The sequence below is a fragment of the Chenopodium album genome, chromosome 3 (assembly GCF_948465745.1).
Source record: "Chenopodium album chromosome 3, dcCheAlbu1.1, whole genome shotgun sequence".
NCBI lineage: Eukaryota > Viridiplantae > Streptophyta > Magnoliopsida > Caryophyllales > Amaranthaceae > Chenopodium > Chenopodium album.
The window spans coordinates 32,525,982-32,544,741 of record NC_137836.1 but is presented as its reverse complement, the minus strand read 5'-3'; the positions used below and the strand labels follow the sequence as shown (position 1 = coordinate 32,544,741).

The following is an 18,760-nucleotide window of genomic DNA, read 5'->3' as shown; positions in this document are numbered from 1 at the left end:
GAGACAGAGAGGAGGAGTGAAGGCGGGGAAATTTTTGGGAAGTGAAGTGGTGAAAATTCAGGGAGGAGAAGAGAGGGTATAGCGCCCGCTTTTTTTTTTAAAAAAAAATAGTAAGCGGTTCGGGCTTGAACCGCTTGCCAATTTAACTAATGGTAATCGGTTCAAGCCCAAACCGCTGGCCATTAGTTAAAAGGCAAGCGGTTCGCGCCAAAACCGCTTGCCAATTCACTTCTCTCTTTTTTTTTATTAATTAAATGGGAAGCGGATTTTGTAAACCGCTTGCCTATTATGGCTTCCCATCACATTTATTCTACTAGTGCATCATCATTCATCCAATATCAACACATATTTTCCACCCCTTCCCCTAGCTAGGAAATAAGCTTAGAGAAGGGAGATTAAACATAATATCAAAACTAGTAATAAACTCAAGAAACATAAAACAAAACATGATTAAGAACAATGAAATCAAATAATAACTAGATGAACTAATAAGATTAATGAAAATAAGCAACAATAAATCAAATAAGTAAAGCTAAAAGGAAGGATTAGATATTACAAAAGAGAGGATTAATGAAAGATGAAAACTTAAAATGTTGCTTGATTGAAGATTAAACTTGACCAAAGTTGAATACAATACAGGAAAATTGAGCAATAATCTACTTTCTCTCTCTAAAATTATCTAATCTAACCGTAAGAGAGAGAAGCTCTCTCAAACTAATCAAAAAAATTAGAATAACAGATGATCCCCTCTAATTACCCAAAAATGAGTATTTATACTAAGCTAGGAAAAATAGAAAATAAATGAAAGAAAATTAAATAAGTGAAAGGAGAAAATAAGAAAGTAAAATAAAAATAAACAAAATATGAAAAGAAAAATAAAAGGAAAAACTAATCCCCCCAAATCCCCAAAACATCAGACCCCCTCATTTACCCTTCTCTTCGATTCTTTGACTGCTTCAATGTTTCATCATGACCGCGTCACCATCATCAACGGCTCAAATCACCAATCAAAACACCATCATCGCCGACATGTTCATTAACAAGCAATCAATCCCACCCGTTAGATTTCGAAATGCTTATGGAATCACGAGAAAATCACGTGATTTTTAATGACCCATAGGAGCGGCCGCGGCTAGGCATCTCCCCGGCATTTACCGGATATTTGCAAGGGTTGGAATAATGCAGGGCCGCGCCTGCGGAAGAAGAGGACGCGCCCGCGACGGCTTGGGTTGCTCCTCACTGCTGCGATGTTGCTACTTTGGTGCTGTTGCGTTTGGTGATTGGAGAGGTTGCCGGTGCTGTTGTTGTTGGCGCTGTATGGTGGTGTATTGGTTGCGGCGGAGAGGTTTATTGTGGTGGCAGCTCAATTGCGGCTGTCAGGGAGCAACTGAGTTGCTGGTTGGTCAGTTGTTGATTGGTGTTTAAATAGAGGTTAGGGATTTTGGGGACGTGTGGCTGTGAGTTACGGTGGCAAGTGGTTGGGAGTCTAGATGTTGGAATGCGTGGCTTGTGGGTGATGGTGGAGTTTTGTTTGTTGCTGTTGGTGTTGATGTTGTTGAGGAAAGCAGGGGAAGTGTTTTGGGTAAGAGTGGCAGCAACTTGATGCTTGGAAGCTTGTTGTTTGTCACATTTGACTCGAACCCGGAAATTCAAACTTCATTTGAACATGAAAATCGAGCATCGACCCGAACTCACCTACAACCAAAAACCAACACGAGGGTAGAACAAAATATAATAAAATAAACAAAGTAAATAAAATGCTAAACTAAAATAAATAAAAAAGAGATAAGCTAGAAATTTATTATATAACAAGAACTAAAAACATAAAATATAAACGTAGAAAATACGAGAATTTAAATAAATTTAGAAAATAAGCTAAAAACTATTATAAACTACTAAAATACATAAAATAAAGATCATATAAGGAAAAAAAGAAAAAGAGAGAAATAAAGCGTAAAACAAGGGAAATTGTTAGAAACTAAACCGAAAAATAAGCATAAAAATACCCTAAAAGTGACATAAATGTCACTTATAAAAATCTCCCAAGCTAAAATTTTTCTCGTCCTCGAGCACATTAACATGAAACACAGGATAAGGGGAGTGATTTATTCAAGCAAAAAAAACTAAAAGTAGAAAGAATATACACTAACTCACTTTCGTAGGAATCACGGTCAATTTTAGCAACTAAAGACGAGCCCTTTAAATCCCTAGATCGCACTATAGGATGTGTGTGCTCTCGTGAGGGTTTCCTAAGAGCTTAACCCACAACTCTAGACAAAAAACAAGGCAAAACAAAAAGAAAAAGAATAGCAAACACAACCACGACCAGCACAACATGATAAGGTTTAAGAAAACCAATCAAGCTCTATGGCGAAAAATGCTCCATTTGGACTCAAATGTAGAGACATGCACAAAGAATACTTACCTTTCTCAATTCAAAGAGGGAAACACGTTCTAAGATGCTCATGATTGAAAGAGACAAACCTAATAAGCTAAGCATAGAGATCTAATGATTTCTTTCTCCGCCCTAGCCCCAACCAAGACGGTCCGCGTTCTCTCCACTAGCTTCATATCATCCCTTAGTTAGATCGTCATGATTCCTTGAGGGAACCAAAAAAGAAATTTTTATGTGGAATCATAAGGTCATCCCGACATGTCAACTATGCATACTCTCTCCATAGGGTTAAAATCTTTCTCCCTCCACCGGTCTTTGACCTCACCTCTCTAAAGTCAAAGGGTCTTTACTAGGGTTGTAACGTAAGGCTAAGGGTCAAGGCGGGGCATAAATTTTAAAATTTTTGTTATATTTCCTAAGTGAAGCAAAAGAGGGCCCCTCTCTAAAAAAACAAACTCAAGAAGTCACCAAACATCAAACAAAAATACCAATATGCCATCTCCCCCAAGCTTACTCAACACCAACACTCAATATAAACAAAAACGAAGTAACGCTTCCCCCAAGCTTGAACGAAGCATTGTCCTCAATGCTTAAACTAGGGAAGAAAACGAAACCAAACTATTTTCGTTATTATTATTATTTTTTTATTTTAATTTTTTTTTGTTTTAACCCTTATTTGTTGTCCTTGCCTTTTTTTAACTATGGACGACTTTTTCTTGAATGTGATTGCTTTATTACACACAATATATACAATTTAATTTCTTGCTTAGTCCAAAGAGCATAATACTTTCTCATCTTCATTACAACACAAAACAACCTCTCTAACCAAAATGCTTCACAAAACTACGGCTTAGGGAAACAAAAGGTCATAAGGCTTTTAATGTGGCTCAAAATCAAGAAAGGGAATAGGATCAAAGGGTTAGCAAGAGGAGAAAATGCAAAATAAAAACAAAAAAATATATAACAAAACAAAAAGAAGATTAAAGAAAAATAAGAAAAGGGTGCCCTTTTCCTCCCCTAGAGTTGCTTGGTCACGATCTTGGGAGTTAGAGGACAACACAAGGATTAAGATATGCATAGTCAAGGATCCTAAACGCCGCTTAACAAAATTGATTAAGAATTGAACAATTTAAACCTCACAAGGGATGAGAAGTAAGCAAATACCAACTAAAGAGGTTCATATCCACTATAGAGAGCAACACTATCTTACCACTTTCCCGTGAACTAAGGGTTCAAACGTCCTCAAAAATTATTAAACCGGCTACCTTAGCTTAAAATTTGTCAAGCTGAACCACAAGCACTCTCAAACCGTGTAGTCCATCATCAATTTGGAAGAAAAGCATTCTTTGGCACATCATAAAAGTAATCAATTTCAAATGCATGAGCAAATTTGATGAGTGGCATTTATGCCACTCTTTTATCCTTTTTCTCTAAGGATTTTCTCCTCATTTGCGCTTGTTTGGCCCTTTTTCTAAGCATTTTTACTTAGTTTTGCTTCCTCTTTCCTTTTCTCCCTTATCTTCCCTTTTCTTAGTCTTCTCGCTTTGTTTTTATTTTGATCTCCATGCTTTGGTTTTGTAGGTATTATGCGCCGAAAGAAAGAGGATATCAAGAAACCAAGTTATCTGTTGTGCGCGGGGTGCTGTGCGGCTTATGCGCGGGCGCACATGTGAGGCTGTGCGGGCGCGCAGCCCTGTCAGAACCCGCACAGCCAGGCTGAAGAAACAGAGCAAAACCAGAGAGCTTGCGCGACCCTATGCGCGACCACTGTGCGGGCGCACATACCTTTGCGCGGGCGCGCATTACTCATGTGCGGGCGCGCTCATTTTCCCCGTACCCACAAAGTTGCGGCCGCACACTACGATGAGAGGGCGCACACACATTGTGTGCGGGCGCACATGACTCATGTGCGGGCGCGCGCGACTGGGTTTACGATTTATTTGCACCTTGTTGTCCAAGTCTCTTTCTTTTGTGTGGAGCCACATATATATAAACGGGACTCTTTGTAAAAGGGGGGATACTTAGTACTAATTCCATAGAACACTAGACTAATCTAGAGAGAGAAAAGAGATTGTTATTCAAGCTTCCTTTGTATTCAACTTTGCTCAAGTTTTAATCTTCCATCAATCAAGCAAGCACCAAAGTTTTCATCTTTCTTCAATCCTTTCTTTAGTAATATCTTCTCCTTTCCTTTGGTATTATTTATGTGTTTTTTTTGTTACTTATTTTTGTCTATCTTATTAGCTCATCTTGTTGTTATTGATTTCATATATTTCAATCATGCCTTGTTTTGAGTTTTTTATGTTTATTTCTAGTTTTGATATTATGTTTAATCTCCCTTCTCTAGGCTAAACTCTTAGCTAGGGGAAGGGGGTGGAAGATATGTATTGAATGATGGATGAATGATGATGGTTGGATTGAACTTATGCCATATATTGATGAAAGTCATGATTTTTATTAGCTTGGGATTATTGTTGCACTCTATTTGATATTTTCTAGTTCAAATGCATGAAAGTGATTTGAATTAGATTAGGATCACCTCTATTTTAATGATTGCATGAGAATGAGTTATTAAAGTGGAGTTTTTATGGATTGTGCTTCTTTATTCCCTTGATTTGGTTATAACTAATAGGATGCATGAGAATGATCCTTATTAGGGGAGACCTCTTTCATTGATTTGCCTAGACAATTGCATGAGAATGAATTGTTTAGGTAGAACCTTGTGTTATGTGGCATATGTTTCATGACAATCACCGTTATTCTCCTCTTTCTAATCATATTGGACACCCCCGAATCCCTAGCGTAATTTTCTATTGATTTTATTCATCTTTATCTTTGCTTATTCGTAGTTTTAGTGCTTTTTATCCAATATATCAACAAAAACATTTCCCCTCTTGACTCTTGCATTAGTGATATTGATGTTGGACGAGTGAGCTTCCTTAGTGGTTCGACCCTTTACTTGCCACTAACTAGTTTAGTGTAAGTTTAGGCACTATAAATTGTTAATTTGATTAGGGTCAGTAGAACCAACGACCTATTGAACCTCGATCAAAATTCCAAACCAAATTCATTTCACTTGCAATAGAAATGTTTGTCACATAAAAAGGAAAACAAAACAAAAGAAAGAGGAAGAAATAAAAAAGGTTCAAAAACGAGGATATAATCATAGTAAATCTCAATCGTCATACAAGTGACAGTTCGATAACAACATCAACGATCCCAGGTGTAGGGAATATTTCAAGATTTAACCCCTAGCTTGAAACCCACTATGATCATACACTAAAGTACGGTGGCGTCCAAAGGGAAATAAGATAGAGCAAAAGAGTCGCCAACAAGTTTTTTAAGAAGTTGTAAACCGTTCACGAGGTGAAGGTTACACCCCTTAACGATCCAAGAGATCGTCAACTCCATAAGGTCTTGAACCAAATAGGTTTCTGGGATGAAGGTACAAATCAAACCTAAAAGAGATTGAATCTGCCCTAATAATAGGCCTCTACTTTATTCTGATCGTATTCATGTGCGCTTTCTGACTAACATGCAATCAATAAGATTAACCCTAAACCTGTTTAATCTATGTTGGTTGAATATTAATGCACAAATAAATCTATTATTGGCGATCACTTGAATTATAATCATATTAACCCTAACAAGATTATCAATTATCTTATTAAGCATGATTACAAGTACAAATTCCCTTTAAACATACATAAAAGGCGTGATCAAGAAATAAAAATAAATATATCAAGCAACATAATAATAATCATAATCATAATTATAATCATCAAAATAATAACCATAATTAAAATAATCATAATAATAATTATAAGCATAATCATGTTAAAGCTTAATAATAGCAAGATCCTAGGCATGATACTAACAAGATTAATAACAAACCCTAGCATGTCACTAAGCAATAAAAATCAAAGCTTCAACCATAACATGATACTATACTAACATGAAAAAATATTAGAAAGAACATAAAAGGCAGCACAATAATCATACTTGATATTAAAGTTACCCTGGACATGATACTAGGAATCATAATAACAATCTAAGCATGATTTCTACATCATAATATAAATTAAACCATTAAAGTACTTACTTAGATGCCTCATACCTCATTCCAATAACAAAATACACACGTTAGTAACTTCAAGGAAAATAATAAACAAAAAAATTAAATTTAATAATTGAAAGAGAGATTTGGGACCAAACCCTCAGAAATTAAACCTTTCACGTCTAGGGCGAAGGCAACTTCGAATATGGCTCGGTGTATCTAAGTCTAATGAATGCGAAATTTTTATATTTGAGAGAAGCTAGTTTAGAAAAGGGAGAGAGAGAGACAGTAATCAAGAAAATATTGATGAGAGTTGGTGATTGAAAAAGGGGAGATAGGGACTCTATTTATAGAGAAAAAAGAGAGTCGAAGAATAAGAAGAAAATCTTAATTCGAATCGAAATAGAACTCGATGGACAACAGTTTTTGCGGATTTTGTTTTTATCATATCTTTTGATCTAGAAGTCCAAATAAGGCATATGATATGTCGTTGGAAAGATATTGAAGTCTACTTTCCAACCCAATTAGAATCAGATTACAATATTTTTTAGATAAAAATATATGGCCGAAATAGTGGAACGGTGTCAGTTTTGGATAGAGTTTCATATCTCATTCATATCTTTTTCGTTATAGCTCGGATTTAATATTATAATATATCATTCGAAGGATAATTTCTAGATCTATCCAATCATATAAAATTTGGATAAAGATGATGAGGCACGAAAATAAAATCTGACTTTCTTCGAACATCTTTAAATTCGAATAGAATTAGGATTAAAGAAAAGGAATGTTTTAAAAAAGGAAAGTTTTTATTTAACTCAAATTCTTTAATCTTATCTTTTCAAAAAGGATAATTAAGATCTTTTAGAAACTTATAGAAGTTTCTAATTAATCCTAATTAGTTTAGAATAGGATTAGACCTTTGCACCCTCCACATGATCATTGGGCCGTAGGTAAGATCCGGTTTGAGCCCAGTTTAGTATTTTGGCCATAACTTCCTCATTATTCATCGGAATTGGGCTTATAATATATCGTTGGAAAGGTCTTTTTAAACCCCATCCAAATACACCATTATTGGACCCATATCATGGACCAAACTAAATTGGAATGCACGTTTTTAAAAAATAAGGTAAGAAAAGAAATATTTTAAAAAACAGGAAGAAGAGATATTTTAATAAATAAAAACATCCTCATCATTAGACTTTTTACACTTTCTCTTTGTTCAATAATCAAATGACATGAAAGGTATTCATCACTGGGTTTGATTTTGGGGAGACACATTTGGGTGTCTACAGAAGCCCCCACTTTGACTGAGTTTGGAGAAACGCAAGTTTCGAAAACAAAAGTCAACGTATTGATAGTTACGGAGAATGATTCAGAACGTTCTGCGATCCTAAATCATTCTTGTACCACCGATACCTGCAAACTAGCGTTAGTTAAACAGATAAAAGAATTAAGAAACGCGTATCTTGCACCGTCGAGCACACGTCTCTAAAGTATCCGATTTGTTGCTGCATTTTGTTTTGATGACCTCCTGCAAGCTAGAGAATGCCATCTTGCTTGAAGACTGCTACGCTTGTAACTGCCTCCAGTTTCGGCCTTGATAATCTTCCGCAAGCCAGGGAACACTATCGAAGATTGCTTCGCTTAAAACGATCCTCTTCCGCTTTATGGCCATCTTCCACATCTTAGGGAACACGATCGAAGACAACTTTGATTGAAATTACCTTCAGTTGTTTGTGACAACTCTCCACAATCTAGGGAACGCCATCTTGTTGTTTCGATGTTCACTCATCTCTGAACAAAGAGCTTCTTTTTTTTTGGATATGTTCACGCGCCTCTGAACAAAGAGCTTCTTTTTTTTAATATGTCCATGCGTCTCAGAACAATAGAGCTTGAAAGGATTGTCCACGCGTCTCTGAACAAAAAATCTTGAAAGGATTGTCCACGCGTCTCTGAGCAAAAGAGCTTGAATGTTTATTGCGATAATATTTCGAAGAAAAATTTCCGAAGACCAACGCTTGTCGATCTCTAAAGCTCGCTTGAACTTTTCTTCCGCTATGCCAGTACGTCGGCGGTTTGCTGCTTATGAACCATTATGTCGGTGCCTCTGCTGTTTATGAACAAGTATGTCGGTGTCTCTGTTATTTAGGAACCAGTACGTCGGTATTTCTGCGATGAGCCAATGCTTAGGCGCATTAAGCTAAGTGAGACGATCTTTTGTCAGGTCGATCACCTAATGCGATTGTGATCAAGCTGACTACTTGACCATGTCAAATTGCTTATAGGGGCTAACTGGCGTACCAAGGAATCCAAAATTGCTGAAAGAGGTTGAAATATACTGCTCTGAGTGGTTGAACTCTGTTGCCGTTGCAATTCCTCTGGCTCCGCAATTTGGCTCAGTCTCCAGACGCTGGGATCTAGCGCCAGGCGCTGAAATCTGTTGTCAGACGCTAGATTTTTTCGTCTGGCGCTGGAGTAGGGTCTTCCCTATTCTGCTCTTGCTGCCGCTGGAATGCACTTGTATTTATCTTTGACTATAGAACTTTGCTAATCTCTTTAATTATTTTAGGGTTGACCTAAGGTTTAATGTAGCTTGACTCACTGATTTGACATGACTCAAGGTATAAACTTGACTCGCTGTGATTGACTCGAGGATGACTCGACTCAAAGTGTTTGACACATGTGTTAGACTCAAATCAAGGTTATATGACACGACTTGACTCAATGTGTACATGACTTGTGTGTGCATTGTAATGTGATTGTGCGACTCAAAAATGCAAAAAAACAAAAAATTTCCGTCATTTTTGTGGAGGGTACCGACTTTCTCCCAAAAAAGAAAGACGCGAAAAAAAAAGAAACGAAGTTTTTGAAGGTGCATGTTGAATGAGCTTAGTCTGTCAACGTTGTCTCTCAAATTACAAGGATTGTAACATCTTAAACTATCCTAGTTGACTCGATAATGAAAGTATTTAGGTAACTTAGGCAAGGAGGCTAAGCACTTCCATACATTGTGATGCAATGATGATTATGATTGATGAGTGATTTTGATATGACAATACATGCTTCAACGTTGTGTTAAGATTTCATGACAAAGGGTTCCTAAGGGAAAGTATATTTGGTCATGTATCTGTGCGGTGTGTGAAAGTGACACTAAAGTTAGGCCGCAAGGGCTAAGTGTGTGGAAAGATATTATTTTTTAAAAGAGTCAAATGGTGGTGACTCTTAGGCTAGGTAAGCTAATGACGTAAGGATCAAGCCCCCATGTCTAGCTTTACATGAATAGGGATGAGCACAGGGGATCCCTTGATATGATCACGGTGTAATTGTGTAAATGTGAATATGAATGCATTTTTATTACGGCCGCACCTCGATGTGAGGTTGCCTACGTATCCATTAGGAATCCGGCCGAACGTAGCTCTAGCAGAACCTCGCACAAGTGTGTGTATATCTCAAAAAGATCTTTTGAAGGGTTGTAACGTGGTTAGGCTAAAGGTTGAAGAAGAAAGGGAAAAAAGGCTCAAGACCCTAGATAAGCCCCCAAGGTGTGCAACCTTGCTTTTGAATCTTTATATTTTCATGCTTGAGGTTTCTACTCTTTTTTAGCTCTTCTTTTTAGCATTTTTTTTTTATTTTGAACCTATTTTATAAGTGTGGGCAATCCCGATCATGCGGTCTATCATTCACTTGGCATTCATGTTTCTCAGGCAGGGTACTGAGCACTCGATAAGAGACGCAATTTGAGACGTGTTCTTATTAAAGACATTTTCATATCAAAGACATTGGAACACTTACCCTTTTGTACACTTTTATTTATTTATTATTTTTTTTTCTCTTTTGATACACTCAAGCTTTTTATGAATTGAAAATTGCATAAGTTGCACACCATCCCATCCCAAAGTTAGAAAGATATGGGTTGAAAAATGAAAGGTCTATCATTAGACGAGGCTCAAAGTGGTTTATAAAAAAAAAGGATTGTATATTTGAAGGGTGAAATGTGATATGATGTGGCTACAAGAGGTGCCTCAAATCATTGGTATACCTTGTGCTTAGTTTGACATGGATTTTTTTTATTAATTTTTTTTTATGCAATGCAATGTGATGATCATATGTAAGAGAATAAAATGCTCATTTTATTTAAGGAAAAGAAATAATGACCCTACAAAATAAATCTAAAGAGAATAGAAAGGTGCCTATGCTAGACTTATTAGGGAAAAGGTGAATAAAAAATAGAAAAAAGGTCATGAAATCTTGTCGTTGAAGCTTTCTTCCTGTCCCTTGGCTCATCATCACTTGGTGTTCTTGCCGACTTGAGGTATTGGAAGCCCGTTATTGTCGATCAAATATTGGATTGCTTCCTTTAGTTTCCAACAGCTCTCAGTAGTATGACCCCTACCTTGATGGTACTTACAGCGTACATTTGGGTTCCAACTAGGCAATCTCTTCTCAAGTGGGGGATCTTGAATAAGTCCAATAGGAGTAATGAGTCCCTTGGCATGGAGTCGATCGAAAGCATTATCGTAGCTAATTCCAATAGGGGTCAAATCCTTTCTCAGTTGCTTTATAAATCCTCGATTATCCATGGCTAAGATCTCATTAAGGTCGAAAATACCAACACTGTTTCTAGAGTAGGTGTTTTCGAAAGAAGAAGGATAGTCGTTCTTCTTTCCTTTACAACCACTGTTTTTATTGTTACTAATCTTGGCCTTCTTGTCGCGCGGCGGAACATAAAGGATATTTGAATCAATGAGATATTGAACACGATCTTTGAGGGCGAGACATACTTCGGTGGTGTGACCATGACCTCTATGGTATCGATAATAAGAATTTAGATCCCAATTAGGAGACCGTTTTTCAGGCGGAGGGTCTTGACTAGGACCAATGGGGTGAATAAGACCTTAATCGTGAAGATAGTCAAAATCTTCATTGTAAGTCATTCCTATTGGTGTGTATTTTTCAATGGTCCGTTTTTCCCGTGGCTTAGGAGCATTGAGTTCTTTATTAAATCCTTGGCGAGAATTTTGTTCGATAACCGTCACCCAATTTGCTAGTCCTTCTACCACATTCAAGAGCATGTCAACGACATCTTGCAGTTTTCGAACATCCTTTTTTATACTTGACGAGTCTTCCCTGGTATTATCTAAGAAAAGACTTTCATCATCCTCAATTATGGCCACTTGATCAAGAGAGGTTATATAAACTCTCTCGATCATGGGCTCACCTACAGGTGTGATAAGAAGTGATGGATCGAAGGATGTTTGATCTTCTTCAATGGCTAGAACCTCGGAAGTTTTATTGTCATCGATCAGATCTTGAATAGCTTCTTTGAGTTTCCAACACTCCTCAGTGTCGTGACCCTTTCCTTGGTGATATTTGCAGTTCTTATTAGGGTCCCATTTGGGTGGCCTAGCTTCTGGAACTGGATCTTTGATGGGCCCTATGGGCATGACTAGTCCTTTGTGATGTAGCTTCTCGAAAGCTTTTTCAAAACTCATACGAAGTGGAGTGAACAGTCTTTTTTACTTTCGGATTTGCGATTTAGAGGCGTTCGTAGCATGTACCTCATTAATGAGAGAGGAAGAAGAAGGATGGTCGTTCTTCTTTCCTCTCGCACTATTATCTTTCAGAAGGTCATCTTCAATGTCAATTCCTATATTATACACAGCCTTGAAAGTATTCAAATTGTGTTGGTATTTTAAGTGCTTTGAATATATACTTCCCTTGGAGATTCTTGATAAACATCCTCACAGATTCTTTTTCGGTAGGAAGCTTGACCATATTAGCAGAAGTTTCCCTCCATTTGTTGAAGAAAGAAGTGAACCCTTCAATTCGTTTTCTTTTTGTTTTAACATCTCAAGTTGTTTGTGGTCTGTTTTGTCTTGACTGTTACATTTATATCTATCTATGAAAGCATTTGTTATGGAATCCCAAGAAGAGGTTTTCTCTTTGTCAAGGGAAAAGAGTCATTATTGACAAACGGTCTCAAGGGATAAAGAAAACAAAGAATGAAAGACTTTCTTATCAATCCCCTTAATATTCATTATAGTTTAAAAAGCTCTTAGATGAAAGTCAGGGTTATCTGTTGCCTTGAATTTTGGGATGTCGTTGGCATTGAACTTATGCAGAAGAAGTTCCTTGTCCAGCGAGACCCCTTGTGAACTAATGCCCTGAAATTTATAGTCACTAGATAGCTTGCTCAAGCTTTCTTGCATAAGGTTCATTTGTTGTTGCTTCACAGGGTCATCAATTTTAAGGGTTAAAGCCTTTAACGCCTCAGACACGTCAGTCAATTGACTCAGATCCTAAGTTCATTGACCTCTTCTTGAATTTCCATTATCTTTTTATCTTTCCTCTTTGGACGGATCGATTTATCAAAAAGTAAGACTTGAACAAAGGTGTTGTCTTTGATTAATCGCCCTTCTCTCCTTGACCAAGTACTGTGGAAAGGGAAATTAGGGATATTCATTGTTAATTATTTGACTCAAATCTATTCAACATGCATAGATGAAAGAAGGTAGGAAGAATGAAGTTTGTAATTTGAAGAAAGCATGTAGAGAATGGAAAGATGATGTAGATGGAGAAATATGAAAAAATTAGGAATAGAATGTACCCCCAACTCAAATGACGGAGAAAACTGACTCATGCATGAACCTAAGACATGGTCATGGTGTATATACATATTAGTGGGTGCTTTATTGTGAGTGCAAGTGACATGTTAAGACTCGTGTCATGACCATTAGGCTAGACTATGTGACTAGACTCGAACAAAGACTAAGTTAAGACCTCACGTATATGCATTAAACTAGACAGGCTGTGGTATTTTAGTCATAACTTTTGATCTGTGACTTTGATTTGGATGAAACCAAATCCAAATTAAAGATAAAACTCGGGGCTATAGATCCATAGGTTGTACGACTCGTAGTTCTTTCTAGAACTCCGTCTATGACCAAAACAAGTTGACGTTTGTGCAGTATACGGGAATAATAATCCGGGTTGATTTAAAGAAACTATGACTCGATTTTAGACATATTTAGTAGCTCAAATTAATTAGTCAATTAATTAAGAAAAGTCCTTTAGTTATTAATTAGTTTTTCTAGGCTTAATCACAAGTCAAACCAAACGGTTAGGAAAAAACACATAGAGTATGCACAACAAATAATGCACAATTAGTCAAGTAGGCACAATATGATGCAATGAGTTTGCAACCTAACCATGGCTCTAGTTCTCTAAAATTCGGGATATGGGTTAGTTAATAGAGGGTCCATGGTTAATTGTCATGATGCACCGCGCGGAAGACTAACCGTGAAGGGTTGGCAGGAGTGGATGGGACACTGCGAGTTTAGAAAAACTCGCTTCCATGGTTTGGTGAATTAACCATTCTCGGATGTACCCTTTGTTGCTCAGAGCGTTCAATCAGGTAGATGGAGCATGAATTCCCAGAGGGTTATGTCCATATGTAGAACACATATGGGTTTCAGAAAAGTGAGAAAAACTCAATCAGGAAGTAGGATCGAGCAAACAGTGCTAAAAACTGGTCAAAATTAGAACGCATATTTCTGGCTTGGTATTGGAAGAACTTGGCGCCAGCTAACAGAGGCCAGCGCCACAATTTGGCTTTAGCGCCTGGCGACAGCAGCTGTCGCCTGGCGCTAAAGTCAAATAATTGGCGCTAGAATTTGTTCCCTAACGCTAGTTACTACATGCCTCATCAGCTTTCTGTGCTCGATAAAATTTTCCAGTTTCGCGCAGCATTATTTCGATTCTAGTTGTGAAAGATATTCCTCAAATTTCCTACGTGTAAAAATCCTATGTTTTAACTCATTACGGATGGTATTTCCAATAAGATCTTTTTTATGCATATGACAATAATGTTAATCAAAGTTACGCACATGAAATACTTAGAACTTTTCGAGTCTCATCCACTCATTCTAAATCATTGCCGAAATAAATTTCAGGAATTAAAATAGAATCCTCCCCAGTGGATTCGCCAAAAACTGTAGGGAATATTTCAATCATTAACCCCTAGCTTGAACCCCACTGTGATCATAAACTAAAGTACGGTGGCGTCCAAAGGGAAAGAAGATAGAGCAAAAGAGTCGCCAACAAGTTTTTTAGGAACTTGTAAACCGTTCATGAGGTGAAGGTTACACCCCTTAACGATCCAAGAGATCGTCAACTCCATAAGGTCTTGAACCAAATGGGGTTCGGGGATTAAGGTACAAATCCAACCTAAAAGAGATTGAATCTGCCCTAATAATAGGCATCTACTTTATTCTAATCGTATTCATGTGCGCTTTCTGACTAACATGCAATCAATAGTATTAACCCTAAACCTGTTTGTTCTATGTTGGTTGAATATTAATGCACAAATAAATCTATTATTGGCGATCACTTGAATTATAATCATATCAACCCTAACAAGATTATCAATTATCTTATTAAGCGTGATTACAAGTACAAATTCCCTTTAAACATGCATAAAAGGTGTGATCAAGCAATAAAAATAAATATATCAAGCAACAAAATAATAATCATAATCATAATTATAATCATCAAAATAATAACCATAATTAAAATAATCATAATAATAATTATAAGCATAATCATGTTAAAGCTTAATAATAGCAAGATCCTAGGCATGATACTAACAAGATTAATAACAAAACCTAGCATGTCACTAAGCAATAAAAACCAAAGCTTCAACCCTTACATGATACTAACATGAATAAATATTAGAAAGAACATAAAAGGCATCACAATAATCATACTTGATATTAAATTTGTCCTAGACATGATACTAGGAATCATAGTAACAATCTAAGCATGATTTCTACATCATAATATCAATTAAACCATTAAAGTACTTACTTGGATGCCTCGTACCTCTTTCCAATAACAAAATACACACGTTAGTAACTTCAAGGAAAATAATAAAAAAAAAACAATTAAATTAAATAATTGAAAGAAAGATTTGGGACCAAACCCCAAGAAATTAAACCTTTCATGTCTAGGGCGAAGACAACTTCGAATATGGCTAGGTGTATCTAAGTCTAATGAATGCGGAATTTTTATATTTGAGAGAAGCTAGTTTAGAAAAGAGAGAAAAAGAGAGTAATCAAGAAAATCTTGATGAGAGTTGGTGATTGAAAAAGGGGAGATATGACCTTTATTTATAGAGAAAAAAGAGAGTCGAAGAATAAAAAGAAAATCCGAATTCGAATCGAAATAGAACTCGATGGACAACAGTTTTTGCGGATTTTGTTTTTATCATATCTTTTGATCTAGAAGTCCAAATAAGGCATATGATATGTCGTTGGAAGGATATTGAAGTCTACTTTCCAACCCAATTAGAATAATATTACAAACTTTTGGAGATAAAAATATATGGCCGAAATAGTGGAACGGTGTCAGTTTTGGATAGAGTTTCATATCTCATTCATATCTTTTTCGTTATAACTCGAATTTAATATTATAATATACCATTGGAAAGATAATTTCAAGATCTATCCAACCATATAAAATTTGGATAAAGATAATGAGGCACGAAAATAAAATCTGACTGTCTTCGAACATCTTTAAATTCGAATAGAATTAGGATTAAAGAAAAGGAAAGTTTTAAAAAAGGATAGTTTTTATTTAATTCAAATTCTTTAATCTTATCTTTTCAAAAAGGATAATTAATATCTTTTAGAAACTTATAGAATCTTCTAATTAATCCTAATTAGTTTAGAATAGGATTAGACCTTTGGACCCTCCACATGATCACTGGGACGTAGGTAAGATCCGGTTCGGGCCCAGTTTAGTATTTTGGCCATAACTTTCTCATTATTCATCGGAATTGGCCTGGGCTTATAATATATCATTGGAAAAGAGATATTTTAATAAAAACATCCTCATCACTAGACTTTTTACACTTTCGCTTTGTTCAATAATCAAATGACATGAAAGGTATTCATCACTGGGTTTGGTTTAGGGGAGACACATTTGGGTGCCTACACCAGGTTCCATAGAACCAAAAGCAAACATCATCGAACCATTCAACTTCTTCCTAAACTATACCTAAACTAAGCAGTCAAAGAAAAAGTAAAAGAGTGAAAAAAAGAAAGATCTCACAGTGAGGTTAGCTTAAAAGAATAAAGGAGCATAAAATAGAGTTCACCATATGTCAGTCCGCTCCAAACTTCCAAAAAGCAACCAAAAAGGCAAGACAAGACACAAAAGAAAACATTAAAAGAGAAAAAAGAAAGAAAACAAAAAGAAAAAGAAAGGAGGGAAAAAAAAGGGTTAGAAATCCTCCGGGTTGCCTCTTGGGAAGCGCTTGTTTATGGTCTCTAGTTTTACCCTTCACCTCATTCAAGGTGGAATAAAGAACATCACCCTCATCAACCTGAAGATTGAATCATAGTTGCTCCTAAGATTGAGAACTAGCACTCCTTGAGGTCTCACATCACCACATGGGAAAGGAGGGAATGAATCAAGAGCCAATGGTAGCTCATATTTTCTCTTTCACTTCTTCTTGTTGCTTCTTCTTCTTTTTACACTCTTCTTAATTTTCCTTCTAAATGGGAGATTAAGCTTGGAATCCTCAATGTTAATAAGGGCAATCTCACCTTCCTTAAGAGAGCCTTCAAACCAAGCGGGAACTTTAAGGAAGTCATCGTACCTCATTGTCACCTTATCCTTTTCCTTAAATTCCTTGTCAAAATCACTCTTAACATTAATATCACGAGCCCCCTCAAGATTTTCTTGTTTTGAATTGCTTACATCACATGGAGGTAAGCTCCCATTAGTCATGGTTACTTCTTCAGTTTCAGATGGATGGGACTCCTCTATGCAAGCCATCACACCATCAACCACATCAATTCTACATACGCTCACCGTCATAGGGCTCTTCAAAACAACATTCTCAACTAGCCTACAAGGAAAGGGAACCGGGCCTTCAAACTCGTTTGGTTGACGAAAATCAAATGGCTCCACATTTTTTTGTTGAACCTTCTTCTCAACCACATCCTCTACAAACTTGTCCTCCTTGCAAGATTTGGGTTGATAATTGTGTTAAAGGTTAGTAGATGATTGTATGGGGAGTTTTTTGGTTGAGTAGAGAAAATAAATTTTGGCTTGTTGGGAATCAACTTCATTGTGAGATTTGATCTCATGGATTTTTTGAGTGATGATATGAGGTTGTTGAAGAATTTGGGTTTGTGTTTTGTTGGGTGGGGATTGTTCTTCATACTCTTGAGGATATAGGTAATGATGTTGATCTTGAGAATTCCCTATTTGGTTGGAAGGGTAGGAAAATTTTTGGTTGGTGGATCGAAGAGAGGTCCATCTTCGGGGTAGGAGTTTTCTTGCCTTGGAGGTTGTTGAAGTTGTTTGGATTGTGCTTGTGTTACAAACTCTTCTTCCCTCAAATTCAAAGCTTTACCATGCTTGAGATTGAACTCTCTACAATAGGATGCATCATGATCCGTCCCACCACAACGAGCAAATGAGAAATCAATGATTTGTGAAGGTTTTGAACCCAAACCAACACTTGAGTTCAACTTGGAAAGACCTTCATTCAAGAGCTCAACTATGTGCTTAAGTTGGCCGACTTTCTCCAACTCATAATGATCTGCTTGCTTCCCTTGGGACCTTCTTTGGCCTCCCCAAGAATAGCTAGTAGCCACTTCTTCAATTGTAGCTTCAGCTTGGCTTTAAGGGATCTTAATGAATTGGCCACCGGCACCCGCATCTAGATTGGTCCTTGACATTGGCTCCAAGCCATCATAAAAGAATCTCATGAGAAAATTATGGTTGAATTCATGATGAGGACATGCTCTAATCAAATCCTTAAACCTTTCCCATGCTCCCCCAAGAGTTTTATCCGGTTCTTGCTCAAAGGAAGCTATCTTCCTCCTCGTTTTTGTGGTTTGCTCATCGGAAATGAACCTCTTGAGAAAGGCCTTCGCAACATCCTTCCATGTGGTGAAGAGTTGGGCTTCCAAAGCTTGAGTCATTTCTTTGCTCTTACGGTGAGAGATTGCCGAAAGAGATGTATACGAATGTAATCTTGGCTCACTTCATTGGTTTGCATTATTGCACACAACTCAAGGAATCGGTCCAAATGCTCAATGGGGTCTTCACTTGCACCTCCGGAAAATATCTCAATTTGTACCATCCTAGCATATTGTGGATGGATATTGAAATTAGTCTCGGTGGTTGGGAGAAGTATACCACTCGTGAGCTCATAGATTTCCGGATTTCCAAACTCTCTAAAAAGATGGTCATCCTCTTTTCTTGCCATATCTCTCTTTGAATACAACAAA

At 36.9% G+C, this 18,760-nt stretch overlaps 1 non-coding gene across 1 annotated transcript; it reads left to right on the top strand.

Annotated features, from left to right (window-relative positions):
- Window positions 1–18,251: 18,251 nt before the first annotated feature.
- LOC145625789 (small nucleolar RNA R71) lies at window positions 18,252–18,358 on the top strand. Its single transcript, XR_014110692.1, has one exon. It is a non-coding gene; the product is annotated as a small nucleolar RNA R71 (small nucleolar RNA).
- Window positions 18,359–18,760: the final 402 nt, after the last annotated feature.